Source organism: Ornithorhynchus anatinus, chromosome 2 (genome assembly GCF_004115215.2).
Source record: "Ornithorhynchus anatinus isolate Pmale09 chromosome 2, mOrnAna1.pri.v4, whole genome shotgun sequence".
In the NCBI taxonomy this organism is placed as follows: domain Eukaryota; kingdom Metazoa; phylum Chordata; class Mammalia; order Monotremata; family Ornithorhynchidae; genus Ornithorhynchus; species Ornithorhynchus anatinus.
Window position 1 is genome coordinate 84,499,206 of NC_041729.1, and position 14,222 is coordinate 84,513,427.

Below are 14,222 nucleotides of genomic sequence, written 5' to 3' on the forward strand. Positions count from 1 at the left end.
CCAAGTCTGTTTCCCATCTCCTTTTATATTAATCGGGTCTCAATTTTCATTCTTCATTTGAAATCTTGTAATGTTCTTCTTTTCGTCCTTCTCCACTCTCAGCATCTTCTGACCTTGAGATAGGTCACAATGGAGTGAGCCTACAAGATGCTCAGCCTGAGTAAGGGACAGGGACATTAATTATCTAAAATGCATTTGATTGGATTGGGAGTGCCTGAATGTCCCGGTCTGACTGTCTTCCACCCAGTTGAAGGAGTTTCTATACTACCTTCTTGTTGGGATTGGGAGGTTGCAGGGAGGGTATCAAGCCACAGCAGGAGAGGTGGGAGGGGAGATCATGGAATGCTCCACTTTCCCTCTCTCCCAGATCCATTCCTTTGTCACCGGACAAGAGAACACGGAATTTAAACCATCTACCAAATAGATGAGGCAGGGAGTTAGAGCAGCTGCTCATCAGGTCATTTTGTAGACCTTCATCTGATAAACAGGTCACACCTCAAAATGGTGCTAATCTTTTGTGAAACTCTAAGCCTTTCTGTTTTCCATCTCTTTTGGGGGTACAAATTCCAACTATAATAATTTTTACTGTGATATTTGTTAATCTCTTACTGTGTCCCAAGCACATAGGAAGCTGGGGTGAGTAAAAGCAGATCGGGTTGGACACAGTCCCTGTTCTTTTTGAGGCTCTCAGTCTCAATCCTCACTCTACAGATGATGTAAGTGAGATGCGGAGAAGTGAAGTGATTTTCCCGAGGTCACACAGTGGACAACAGCAGGATTAGAACTCAGGACCTTCTGACTCCCAGGCCCATGCTCTATTCACTATGCCACGCTGCTTCTATGACCTAAGTGTTACTGCCAGAAGTAAGAATCATTGCCTACTGACATTATGTTTCTTTTTATTCTGTGCAGGGGCACTGAGTTCTTAAGACAAAGAGACAAAGAATTCATCATCAGATATTTATTGCCTGCCCCTGGGTGCCTGGGACCATTCTGATCCCACTGTTCATTTCTAGTGTTTCTCCAGCTCCACTTCTCAAAATCACTGCTTGGCACAATAATCTAATCTATAAACATTTAATAGATGAGAAAGGGATATTTCACTACTACCTTCTATTATGAAACCTATTTTGAAAGGTAATAAAGAGCCAGGAATGTTCTAAACTTTGCCCTCTGAACTAGAACTCTGAGGCTTATGATGCTGCAGAATTTTCAAACCCCATGCATGAGTGATATAAATAGATTCAGGCTACTCATTACTTTGATGTCTGCTTTTGAACCTAGGGACACATTCATAGGTAATTACAAGCTTTATCATTGGATTTTTTTATTGATTCCTTGGTTAAAGCATTTCTTAAGTGCAAAAATCTCCAAATTCTGAACACATATTATTTTCCCTTGTCTGGAATATGCCTGTACACCAAACTACGTCTAATCCCTTCTTTCCGATTCTGCTCCAGTCTTCCCTCAGCCATGAAGTTGTGCAAATTAAAAATAGAGGGAAAATTAGGAATTTAAAGGGAAAAATTAGGATGTAAAGGGGAACATGCTTAAATCAGTTAACTTCTCTGTGCCTCAGTTACCTCACTTGTAAAAGGGAGATTTAGATTGTGAGCCCCATTTGAGACAGAGACTATGTCCAACCTGATTACCTTGTAACTACTCTAGTGCTTATAACAGTGCCTGGCATAGTAAGCACTTAACAAATACCACAGTTATTATTATTATTGCTAAATTCGTATGAGAGGCAGAAGTGCGGAAGTGTCAGTGGGCAGAGGAAATAGGGTGGAGAAATGAGAGGTTAATCAGAAACAGCTTCCCAGAGGAGGTGTGATTTCAGAAAAATCTTGAAGAGGGGGAGAGAAGAGGCTTTTTGGTTATAATGGGAAAGGGAGTTCCAAGTATGAGTGAGAGGTCTGTGATGAGAAAAACAAGAATGAGGCACAGTGAAGCATGTGAGCTGGGGTACTGTGGGGGAAGAGTGGGGATAAGTATGTAGGAGAAAACTGATTGAGTGTCTTAAAGCTAGTGGTCAGGAGTTTCTGCTTGATGTTAAGCAGCATGGGCAATAATTAGAGGTTTTCAGGAGTGTGCAAAATGATGTTTTAGAAAAATGATCCAGGCAACAGAGTAAAGATCGGAAATGTGGAGGCATTCAGATGGAGAGGATGGGGGTCGACCCTGGAGATGATGTGAAGGAAGGAGTGACAGGTTTTAGTGACCACTGAATATGAGTGTTAAAGGAGAGAGAGAGAGGAGTCAGGCATAATGCCATCGTTGTGAGTTTGAGAAATGGAGAGGATGAGGGTGTTGTCTACAGTGATGGGAAAGTTGGGAGAAGGAGAGGATTTGTGAGGGAAGATGAATTCAGTTGTAGCAAGCACTGCTATTTTGGAACTCTCATGCTATGCCTCATTAACTCTATGTGGTTGCATGACATCTGAATAGTGATATTATAATAATACTAATATTGATTGGGATATTGATTAAACTCTTACTTCATGCCAAACAATGTGCTAAATCCTGGGATAGAATCAGGATGATACGTTGACTTAGATCAGTACCCTTTAAGAACTTGATACTCACCCTACCCTCAGCCCTACAGCAATTATGTACATATCCATTGTTTATTGGGGAAGCAGCGTGGCTCAGTGGAAAGAGCCTGGGCTTCGGAGTCAGGAGTCAGGGGTCAGGGGTTCAACTTCCGGCTCTGCCACTTGTCAGCTGTGTGACTGTGGGCAAGTCACTTAACTTCTCTGTGCCTCAGTTACCTCATCTGTAAAATGGGGATTAACTGTGAGCCTCAAGTGAGAGGGACAACCTGATTACCCTGTATCTACCCCAAAGCTTAGAACAGTTCTCTGCACATAGTAAGCACTTAACAAATACCAACATTATTATTATTATTTTAATGTCTTTTTTCCCCTCTACATGATAAGCTTCTTGTGGGCAGGGAATGTGTGCAACTCTGTAGTGTATTCTCTCCCAAATGCTTACTATAGCACTTTAAACACAGTAATTTTTAAAAATGGTATTTAAGTGCTTATTATGTGCCAGGCACTGTGCTAAGCACTTGTAGATACTAGCTAATCAGATTGGACACAGTCCTTGTCCCACATGGGGCTCACAGCCTTAAGTGCTCAAATACCACTGAACCACTGATTGAAATACTGTGGACATTCTGCCAACTCACAGGTCCATTTACCTTTCAGCTCTGTGGCCCTTGAAACCACAGCTGGTGGTGGTATTTGACTCATAGACTTTTCTTCCTGTGTTCATACATTATTAACTTAACAGTGATTCAAAACACTGATCTGTTTGTTAGAGGTCTCTGCTTAGTTTGATTGAGTCAAATTCTGCCAGTGACGTGGGCAAAGCACGACCTGTTTATTAAGGGCACATCTTACTAAGACTGAGAGCCCTATGTAAGACAGGAACTGTGTCCAACCTTCATTCATTCATTCAATAGTATTTATTGAGCGCTTACTATGTGCAGAGCACTGTACTAAGCGCTTGGGATGAACAAGTCGGCAACAGATAGAGACAGTCCCTGCCGTTTGAAGGGCTTACAGTCTAATCGGGGGAGACGGACAGACAAGAACAATGGCAACCTGATTATCTTGCATCTACCCCAGTGCTTAGCACACTACCTGGCATATAGTAAGTGCTTTAACAATAGGGAAACAGCGTGGCTCAGTGGATAGAGCACGGGCTTAAGAGTCAGAGGACATGGGTTCTAATTCTGCCTCTGCCACTTGCCTGCTATGTGACCTTGGGCAAGTCACTTCTCTGTGCTTCAGTTACCACATCTGTAAAATGGGGTTAAGACTGTGAGCTCCACATGGGACAACCTGATTACCTTTGTATCTACCCCAGTACTTAGAACAGTGCTTGACACATAGCACTTAACAAATACCATCATTATTAAATACCATAAAAAAAACTTCCTCCAAGAGGCCTTCCCTAATTAAGCCCTCTTTCTCTGAGACTCCCTTTCACTTCTGTGGCATCTATGCACTTGGATCACTATGGATCACTATGCTTTTAGCACTGGTATTACCCCTACCCTCAGTCCCACAGCATGTGTATATTAATTTGTAAATTGTTTATATTAGTCTGTCTTCCCTTCTATACTGTCAGCTCATTGTGATCAGGGAACGTATCAGCACAGTTGTGTTACACTCTCCCAAGAGCTTAAGACACACATTAAATACTCAATAAATGCCATCAATTGATGGATTGATTGTCACTCAGTTTTCCATCCACACTTGCCAACACTAAACCTTTGCTAAGGTAGGTTCAGCTTGATTTCTTCTACATCATAAACCATCCTGCTAGTCTCAACATTGGAACTGAGGGAGGAATATTCCCTTTTCCAAAGCTCATACACTAGACTGTGAGCTCACTGTGGGCAGAGAATGTGTCTGTTTGTTGTGGTACTCTCTCAAGAGCTTAGTACATCCTTCGCAAAGAGTAAGTACTCCATAAATATGATTGATTGAATGAATGAATGAAAAGCTCTAATCAGATTTGTACAAAAGAATATTTTAAAATGATCTTTTCCTTATTCTTTAATAATATGGCCCTCATTTCCTCTTTGCCCACTCTCTTTTGCATTGCTCTGGCTTGCTCTGAATTCTCCACTCCCACCACAACACTTATGTATATAACCATAATTCATTTACTTGTACTGATGTCGATGTCCCCCTCTAGACTGAAAGCTCACTGTGTGCAGGGAATGTGTCTGTTATATTGTTGTTTTGAACTCTCCCAAGCACTTACTAGGGTGCTCTGCATACAGTAAGCACTCAATAAATACAATTGATTGATGGATTGATGAGAGGTGCTTTGGAGATAATTTCAACTTGTTCAGTGCTGTCCTTGAGTTCTAATGGTTTACAACCTAAGATGATTTGACACAAACAAGAATTATACTAACTCCTTAGCTAGAAAAAGTCCTAACCTGCTTCCTCATTTCCCTCTGCCCATTTCCATTCTTAATTAATAATGGCCTCAGTGACCTTTTGTAGCATCTCACTTGCTTTCAATTTGCAATTCTCCCCAACAGATGGACCCATTTGGGTAATATCCCAAACAGTTGGGAGGAAATAATTAGCAAATAGTCCTAACCTAAAAGAGATCAACAGCAGGACACCAGCCTACTGTCTGGGCATTTTCTTTAAAACTAGCAATAGGTTAGAGGCCATGTGCCGTTCCATATGGTGGCATTACACACTATAAACCCAACATATTTAGAGCTATCCTTTGGGTGTGAAGATGATGCTACTGATGATGAAACATTATCTTAGTTTGTGGTGTATATGAGAAAAAAATAAGGCAAGTCTGTGTCTGTTCAAATTCTGCTACCCTCTATCACACTCTTTTCCAAAAGCCTCTACTCTGAAAGAGCTACCCTGATTCTGATCCACACTCCAGCTGTATGATGGTTAAGGCCATATGAATCCTTGACATGATAATGATGATGATGGTAATTATAAAGCCCTTACTATATAATTATCAAGCATTTACAAGATAATTAGTTCACAGCCCCTGCCGCACATGGGGCTCACAGTCAAAGACATAGGAAGAGCAGGTATCTAATCTCTATTTTAAAAATGAGAAACTGAGGCACAGAATGCCTATGTGAGCCCAAGGTCATGCCACAGGCAAGTGGCAGAACTGAGGTTAGACTCCAGGTGTCCTGACACCCAGAAGTGTGCTCTTTCCATTAGGCCTTGGTGATGTGACTGTGATCATGATGATGGTGAAGGAGCCTCGATCCAATTCCAAAAGCTTTGGGACTGAGAATAGAAGAAAGGGAATTGATTCAAACACAAATGGCTGTGGAGTATTGTTTGTTCCCTCTTACCCTTAACAGTCATATTCTTGCACGGACCAGTGGGTGCAACAGACAAGTTGAGAAGGGAGAGAAGTAGCATGCCTTTGTGGATAAAGCATGGGTCTGCAAGCCAGAGGACCTGGCTTCTAATCCTGGCTTTACCACTTGTCTGCTATGTGACCTTGGGCAAGTCACTTAATTTCTCTATAACTCAGTTCCCTCATCTGTAAAATGAGGATTAAGTTTGTGAGTCCTATGTGGGATAAGGACTGTGTCCAACCTGATTAGATTGTATTTACCTAAGGATTTAGTACAGTGTCTGGCATAAAATAAGCCCTTAACAAATAAAGTAGGAAGGAGAGGTAGTGAATTGCATGCAAAATTTTACATACAAAACCCTTGTAGAGTCAAAATTATCACATCATTGTACTGCTGTTCTATTTACTAGCACCATAGATCAGCAGATGCTTCTGCCTTATCAATCAATTAAGCTACATGTTGATTTCTTACTATCTGCAAAGCACTGTACTAAGTACAATAGTTGGTGACATGATCCCTGCCTGCAAGGAGTTTTACAGTCTAGAGGAGGAGTTTACCTTCGGATAAAATGATTGTCACCATACTCTGTGTGATAATTCTCCATGAATTTGGAAAAATATTAAACCCCTTCCACAGTCCTCTGCTTCAGAGAAGCAACCTGGCTTAATAGAATTAGCATGGCCTATGTCAGAGGACATATGTTCTACCACCACTTGTCTGCTGTGTGACCTTGGGCAAATCACTTAACTTCTCTATGCCTCAGTTACATCATCTGTAAAAGGAGGATTAAAGCCCTAAGTGGGACAACCTGATCACCCTTATGTACCCTAGCGTTTAGAACAGTGCTTGGCACGTAGTAAGCATTTAGCAAATACCATTATTATTATTATGTTCTCCCAGCTAAATTAACCTTGGTTCTTTAAAATATTCAATTTTGGACCACATGATACCTCTCAGGAAAAGACATGGACAAAAACTCAGTCCCATGATTAGGTAACATGCAAGTTTCCATGTAGGATTAACATCATTTTGAACCACGACCAATTTACCAGGTGAAATTCTTCAAGTTGACTGGATAAATACCTTCTTATCTTTGATGATGACGGTGGTATTCATTAACTGCTTACAATGTGTCAGGCACTGTCCTAAGCACTGGGGTAGATACAAGCTTATTGGGTTGGACACAGTCCCAGTCCCACATGGGGCTCACAATCTTAATCCCCATTTTACAGATGGGGTAACTGAGGTACAGATAAGTTAAATGACTTGCCCAGTGCACACAGCTGACAAGTGGCAAAGCTGGGATTAGAACCAGGTCTTTCTGATTCCCAGGCTTGTGCTTTATCCACTAGGTCATGCTGCTTCTCATCTCTTATCTAAGTCGTTTAAACAATTTAAGCAGTCGGTCAATCATATTTTTTGACTGCTTACTGTGTGCAGGTTACTGTATTAAGTGCTTGGGAGAATACAATACAATGATATATAGACACATCCCAGCCCACAGACAACTAACAGTCAACTCTACATTGTAGTATATTTGTAACTACAAGTATAAATATTTAATATAAATATCATATAATCGACATAATGAATATGCATAAATAATATAAATAAATTATAGATATAATTGCAGATATAATAGTTAGCCTAGTGATAAGGGCGCACATCCAGTAAAGAGGGAGGTGGGACAACTTGTAGTCTCTCTGCTCCCCTTCCACATAACCTCCTCCCTGCTACTCTCCATCAACCTCCTGCGCAGTGTGGTGGCAGTAAGACATGATAAGCTTTTAGTACAGTGTTTTGCATACAGTGAATGTTCAATGAATACCACCGATTGACACTAAGAGAGGCAGGAGCAGCTGCTGTTTCAGCTTTTCTTCCTGCTAGTCCACCTTCTGGAGATGCTGTGTGCCAAAAGTGGAGAGGGAACGCAGTGACCCAGAGAGGGGAATTGTGACCTTTGCACTGGTGGCTGTGGTGATTTTTCATATCCAGCGGGAAGAGATGAGCATGATGGAGCAACAGGGCTGAGAATGGCTCTCTATCTCCGTGTCCCACTGTGTTCTCACTATTACCTGGGAAAGGGAGGAATTTTAATAAAACTTTGGCAAATTTTTCCCTCCTTCCTTCTGCTGTTCTCTTTCTGACTTTCTCCCACTCCTTCCCCTTCACTCTGCTGAGTTTCATATAAAAGCACACTAATTTTAATACTTAATTATGTTGATGTGTGTTGGTGTGGAATGCTTTCAATTCTATATTTGCTAGATTACCTAATCAACTCTGATTAAAGCTGATCGACTTACATTTTAATAAAGTAAGGGAATGTTGAGCCCGCTGAGTACTGTGTGAAAGACAGTTGATGCCTTGAGTTATTTACCGTCTTAATTGGTTAAAATCTTAAAATCAGAATGAATAGTCAATGCAAAAGATTAAATTTTTGTTTTCCATTATCTAAAGTATATCCTCCATACTTTTGATTAAAATATGACATCAAAGCCATGTTTTTCTGTAAAAATGAAAACATTCTAATTTTTTTTGTTCTCCCATTTTATCACAGTGTAAGAGCAACTTTATTTATAGAAGCCAAAGTTGGCCTAAAATAGAAATCAAGTTCAGGCATGAGTGGGTGATCAAAAACAAAAAGAACAGAGCTGAAAAAAATGGACTACTTTAATTCAGACTAAGTGGGATGAAACAATTTCCAGAAGTCCTCTTTAGTGTCCAAGGCAGTTCTCAGCATAGAGTGGCAACTCAAAAAAAAAAAAAAAGCTGATCATTGAGCAACTCTTGCTTCAGAGAGATATGAAAGACATAATCAAAAGGATGGTGGCTTCCTAGAAAATTAAGGCATAATTATAATTATAAATCTAGTAGAATTAAACAGGAAGAAAATGATTAAAGACAGATCGGGGAAGCTGTGAATGGAATCTTTTCTAAACATTCACTGATCAATGACACATTAGGACATTTCACTTTGAGGGGAGGGTGGAGGGTGAGGAAAGGGACACAGATGACTCTGCTAGGTCACAACCCCACACATTCCTGTCATCTGGGACTAAAACTTTTATCTGCCTCCACATCTAACTACCCAACTCCTAGGGATTACATTAACAGCAGAGGTAGAATCCTCCAAAACGATTTTTGAAAATGGGAGAAGAGCATAATTTAAGTATTCTTAAATACTTTTCCCAAGTATTTCTCAATGTATTTCTTTGCAGATTATGTGAGGTGAGTTTCAGATTCCCTTCCCAAATTCTCCTCATCAGCTGTAAATTCCATTTTTTTCTAATGGTAATTGTTAAGCACTTACTATGTGCCAGACACTGTACTAAGAAGTGGGGTAGATACAAAGTCATCAGGTTGGTCCAAGTCCCTCACAATCTTAATCCCCATTATATAAGAAGGTAACTGAGGTACAGAGACTCATATTTACTTGTATTGCTATCATATAGCAAACAAGTGGCAGAGCTGGGATTAGAACCCAGGTTTTCTGACACCTAGGCTCTTTCTAATAGACCACACTGCTGCTCCTCAGAGGCAAGGAGCAAGTCTACCAATTCTCTTGTATTGTGCTTTCCTCAGTGCTTAGTACAGTGCTGTACATGCTATAAGCATTCTATAAATAGTATTGATTGATTCTTGCTCAATAAGCACCTCTATAGGCTCACATATTTGACATTTATTGACAATTTATAAGGCTTGCAAATAGATTTATTATAATAATATTATTATTATTTATTATTATAGGATATTTGTTATCCTAGAGTGTCTAGGACTGAAATGGAAAATCAAAGTCTCTTTGCCCCTAACAGGTTTTTTACCTATCCCCTCGCCCTTCCCTACATGTATACTACACATATCTCCACCACACCCTATTTGATAGGACGGAGCAGACATGTTTGTGTTAATCATGGAAATTGCCCAGATTTCCCACCACTCTCCACATTAGATTGTGTCATGTGATTGGCAGATGTTCCAAACAATCAGATGTCATTCATTCATTCAATCAATCATATTTATTGAGTGCTGTACTAAGTGCTTGGGAGAGTACACTATAACAATAAACAGACATATTCCCTGCCCACAATGAATTTAGTCTTGCATGTCTACCAATTTTGTTACACTGTAAGCTCCCAATCGCTTAGTATGGTGCTCTGCACATACACAGAGTAAGTGCTCAATAAATATGGTTGATTGATAGCAATAGGAACCTTCAGAGGAGTGAAATCTCTAGGTTACAAGGACATCAATTCATTCATTCAATCACATTTATTGAGAGTTTAGTGTGTACAGAGCACTGTATTAAGTGTTTGGAAAGTATACTACAGCAAATAAAGAGAGACAATCCCTGCCCACAATGGGCTCATAGTCTAAAGCGGAGAGATAGCAATACAAGTAAATAGGCATCAATATAAATAGAATTATACATATATATATATAAGTGCTGTGGAGCAGGGAGGGGTAGGAAGAGCTAAGGGAGAGAGGGTGACGGAGAAGGGAGTGGGAGCCGAGGAAAAGTGGCATCAGATGGGCCATGCATGCTTCTAAATATAGTAGCCCTTCTGCAAACTGGAAATAATTTTTTACCTGAAAGCAACTGAACTTGAGACAGAAATCTTTAAGATGTCAAGAAAATAACTTCAGATTTGATCCCAGAAATGCCAACTGATTGCTAAGGAGTAGGAGGGCAGATGTATTAGCATGAGAAATAGCTTTTGAAAGTACAATTTAATTTCTGGAGCTGAATTATTGTTGCAAGTGGTGATTAGTCTGAATTTCATTGTCCTTTACATGAGATTTTGTAGTTTACAAAAGTGAAAAGCTTTTTTGGAATGTGATGTCACCTTGTCAGTTGGAGAAAAAGCTTGTTTTCTCACTTTCAACCAAGTCCCTTCCCAGAAATGAAATGAAAACAGACCCCCGATATTATCTGGTGTAGTCAAAGCATGCTCTTTGCAGTGATGGCTAGAAGGAAAATCCAACCATTTAGACAGTTTAAAGTGTATATACCTGTGCCTCTTCCCATGGGGTGTCCTTGATGCAGGGAAGCAGTATGACCTAATAGAAAGAGCACAGGCCTGAGAGTCAGAAGATGTGGGTTCTAATCTTTGCTCTACCACTGGCCTGCTATGGGGCCTTGAGCAAGTTACTCAGCTTCTCTGTTCCTCAGTGTCCTCATAAATAAAATAGGTATTCAATACCATTATCCCTCCCCCTTAGCCTGTGAACCACACGTGGGCCAGGGACTGTGTCTGACCTAATCATTTTATGTCTACCTCAGTGCTTACTACTGTGCTTTGCACATAGTTCGTGCTTTACAAATACCAATATGATCATAATCAAGAAGTCTGTCCCTAATTTGCTACTGGGAGTGTCATCACAGCCCTTTGCATCCCTCTTTGCCTCCTTCTTCTTGCCCTCTTTGGGGACTTTGCAAAGATGGAGAAGACAGGAATTCAGATGGAGAAGTTCAGGACTTCTCAGAGATGCCACTAAGTGAGATGAAGAACAGGGGAAAAGAGGAATGGGGAGACGGGAGATTTTTCTATTCCCTTCCCTCAAAATATTTCAGTACTAGAAATCATTCTTCAAAAATCTGAAAAAGAGAGATAAATGAAAAGTTATTAGCCTCTTCAGATTCTAATCTATTTTATGAGCTTTAAAGCTTTAAAGTGATATGCAAATACTGTACAGATGGCATTTATGTAGCTGATAGCCTAGATAATTTTTCATCATCTATCCAGCCTGCTATCTTGAAACCCTAATGAGCAAAGGCAATTCTGTACCCAGAACCTCTTTGGTTTTGATACATATGACATGCCTTTTTTAGAATAGTTAAGGATGAAAATGAGTAATTTAGGTGAACTCCAAGATGTGGATTTAACTGATCTCACAGGGAAGGGAAAGGCATTGGAAATGTCAGCAGCTTGAATTGTTCTGTGGTTTCTCTGGAATCCCATGTGGGTCTGACTTTTCACTTCAAAATAACGAGTTTATTTTCTAGCAGCTGCATCATAATAATTTTGCATTCCTGGTACATCATAGGACTCCATTTCCCTGGACATGATAATCCTCACCATCTTGATGCACCTGGATAACATTATTTTCTTGTTTATGGAAAATATGATTCTAGAAGTAATTTCTGAAGTCCTAATTGTTATCTCTACTAGAGGAGTATTAGAATGGGGCAGCTTGTGCTAGGTGTAGGATAGACTTAAGAGGAGAGGGAAACACTGTGTGTGGATCAGCAAGGAGTTAAGGTTCAATGTCCAGTACCAAAGCCTTTATTAAGGTAGTGGCTGAAGAACTGTAGAGGATGGATGCCTTCCTGGAATACCAGAGGAAAAGCAGCATCATTTTTCTAAAAGAAGGTCAACCCATGTATCCCCATTCCTCAGGAACCTTCAATGGTTGCCCTTCCACTTCCATATCAAACCGAAACTCCTTACTACTGATTTTGAAGAACTCAATCACTTTGACCTCTTATTTTATCTCACTAATTTTCTGATGCAACCCATTATGCTCACTTCACTACTCTAAAGCCAACCTACTCACTGTATACTGATCTCATCTATGTTGCCAAAGACACCTCATTCATATTGTCTCTGGCTTGGAACTCTTTCCCATTCACACCCAACAGACCACCATTCTCCCCACCTTCAAAGTCTTATTAAAATCACAGCTTCTCTAGCAGGTCTTACTTGACTCACCTCTCATTTCCCCTACTCCCTCTCTCTTTGTCATTGCCCTTACACTTGGATTATACCCTTTATTCACCCCATCCCTTGCCTTACAACACTCATATACAGACCTGTAATTTATTTTAATGTTTCCCTTCAGACTGTAAGCTCATTGTGGGCAGGGAATATATCATCCAAATCTGTTATATTGTACTCTCTCTCCCAAGCACTTAGTATAGTGCTTGGCACACAGTACATGATTGATTGAGTTAGGGTCAGACTGGTAAAACAGAAGAGTCAAAGAGAAATTCCAAGATTTTGACCATAGGGGACATTGGCAATGATAGGAAATTTACAAGGAGAGGGTTTGGGAGAGCAGGAGGAGGAGTTTAGCTTTGCATGTTAAATTTGAGGTGACTAGATCATCCCATAGATAGAGGAGAATGTTAGAATACTCAAAGTTAAAGCTAAATGATAGGATCAGCTTCCTGAGAGATGGCTATAAAGGGAGAAGAGCAAAGGATCCAGAATAAAGCTTTGAGGTATATTCTCTGCAAGTGACCAAAAAGCAGACAGAGAAAAATCAGAATAGAACCATACCCTTGAAATCAAGGTCAGAGAGAGTTTTGAGGAAGTAATTGGTGACAGTGTAAAACCAAGAAGGATCAGATCAGAGAATTGGCCACATTGAATAGGTCCAGGAGGTGAGGTGTAAGTTCAGACTGGAAACAGCTTTGCCATGTGCAGAAAGCATTGTACTCCCACTGGCTCAATAAATTCAAAGCTAGTAGAGTGGTAAGTCTTAGAATTACTTTTAACTTTATCCCAATTGGAAATTTGGATGTTATAATATGAGAGGCTGAAATGGGAAAGGGGACAGGGTGAAAGAATTGCCAGGCATCTACCCAGAACAGGTCCGGTTTTCAAAATTGCTGAACAAAGGTTTAATTGTTTTCTGTTTGTGAAAAATGCATTTCTACCAAGGGTTGACAAGAGGGGCTAAATCCAGAAAAACATGACTTGCAGCTGGAAGTGAGATTCCAGATTTTTAAATCTCTGCCTGCTGTGTGGCTGAAACTGCTGGTCATTTTAGTTGCTGAGGTGGTTAACCTCCCATTTTCATTTTATTCGCCACCTTTTTTGTTTTTTTTTAACTGCCATTGTGCCCTCTGACACTAACATAGCATTAATGTCAGTCCCTGTTGCAAGCATACTCTAGAATAAATGATGTTTTCTATCTTTGTAGTGAAAAATAAAATTCACAATAATTGACTTTTCTTTCATGGTTTTTAATAGAAAAAATACCCCACATATTTAATCTCTAAAACTGAGGGGCTAACACTAATCTTGCAGGTCTATGAGACCCAACAAATCTTGAGACAACATTTTAGAAGTTATTTTCCAAATCCTTAAATCTTAGCAGGGCATACTAGAGGCAGTCCTAGGATTAACAACATAATTAGACTACCAAAACTGCATCTTAAATTAAATCTTGTAAGTAAGAAACAAGTTTCTCATAGGAACAATGTTATATATAGGGAGTTGATTCCTGAAACAAGGTCTGATGTCCAGGTTTTACATAGATTATCTAGAATTGTGGACTATATCAATTATAGATGAGTAGTATTGCTACATAAATATATAGTTTTGACTCAGAGAAGTCT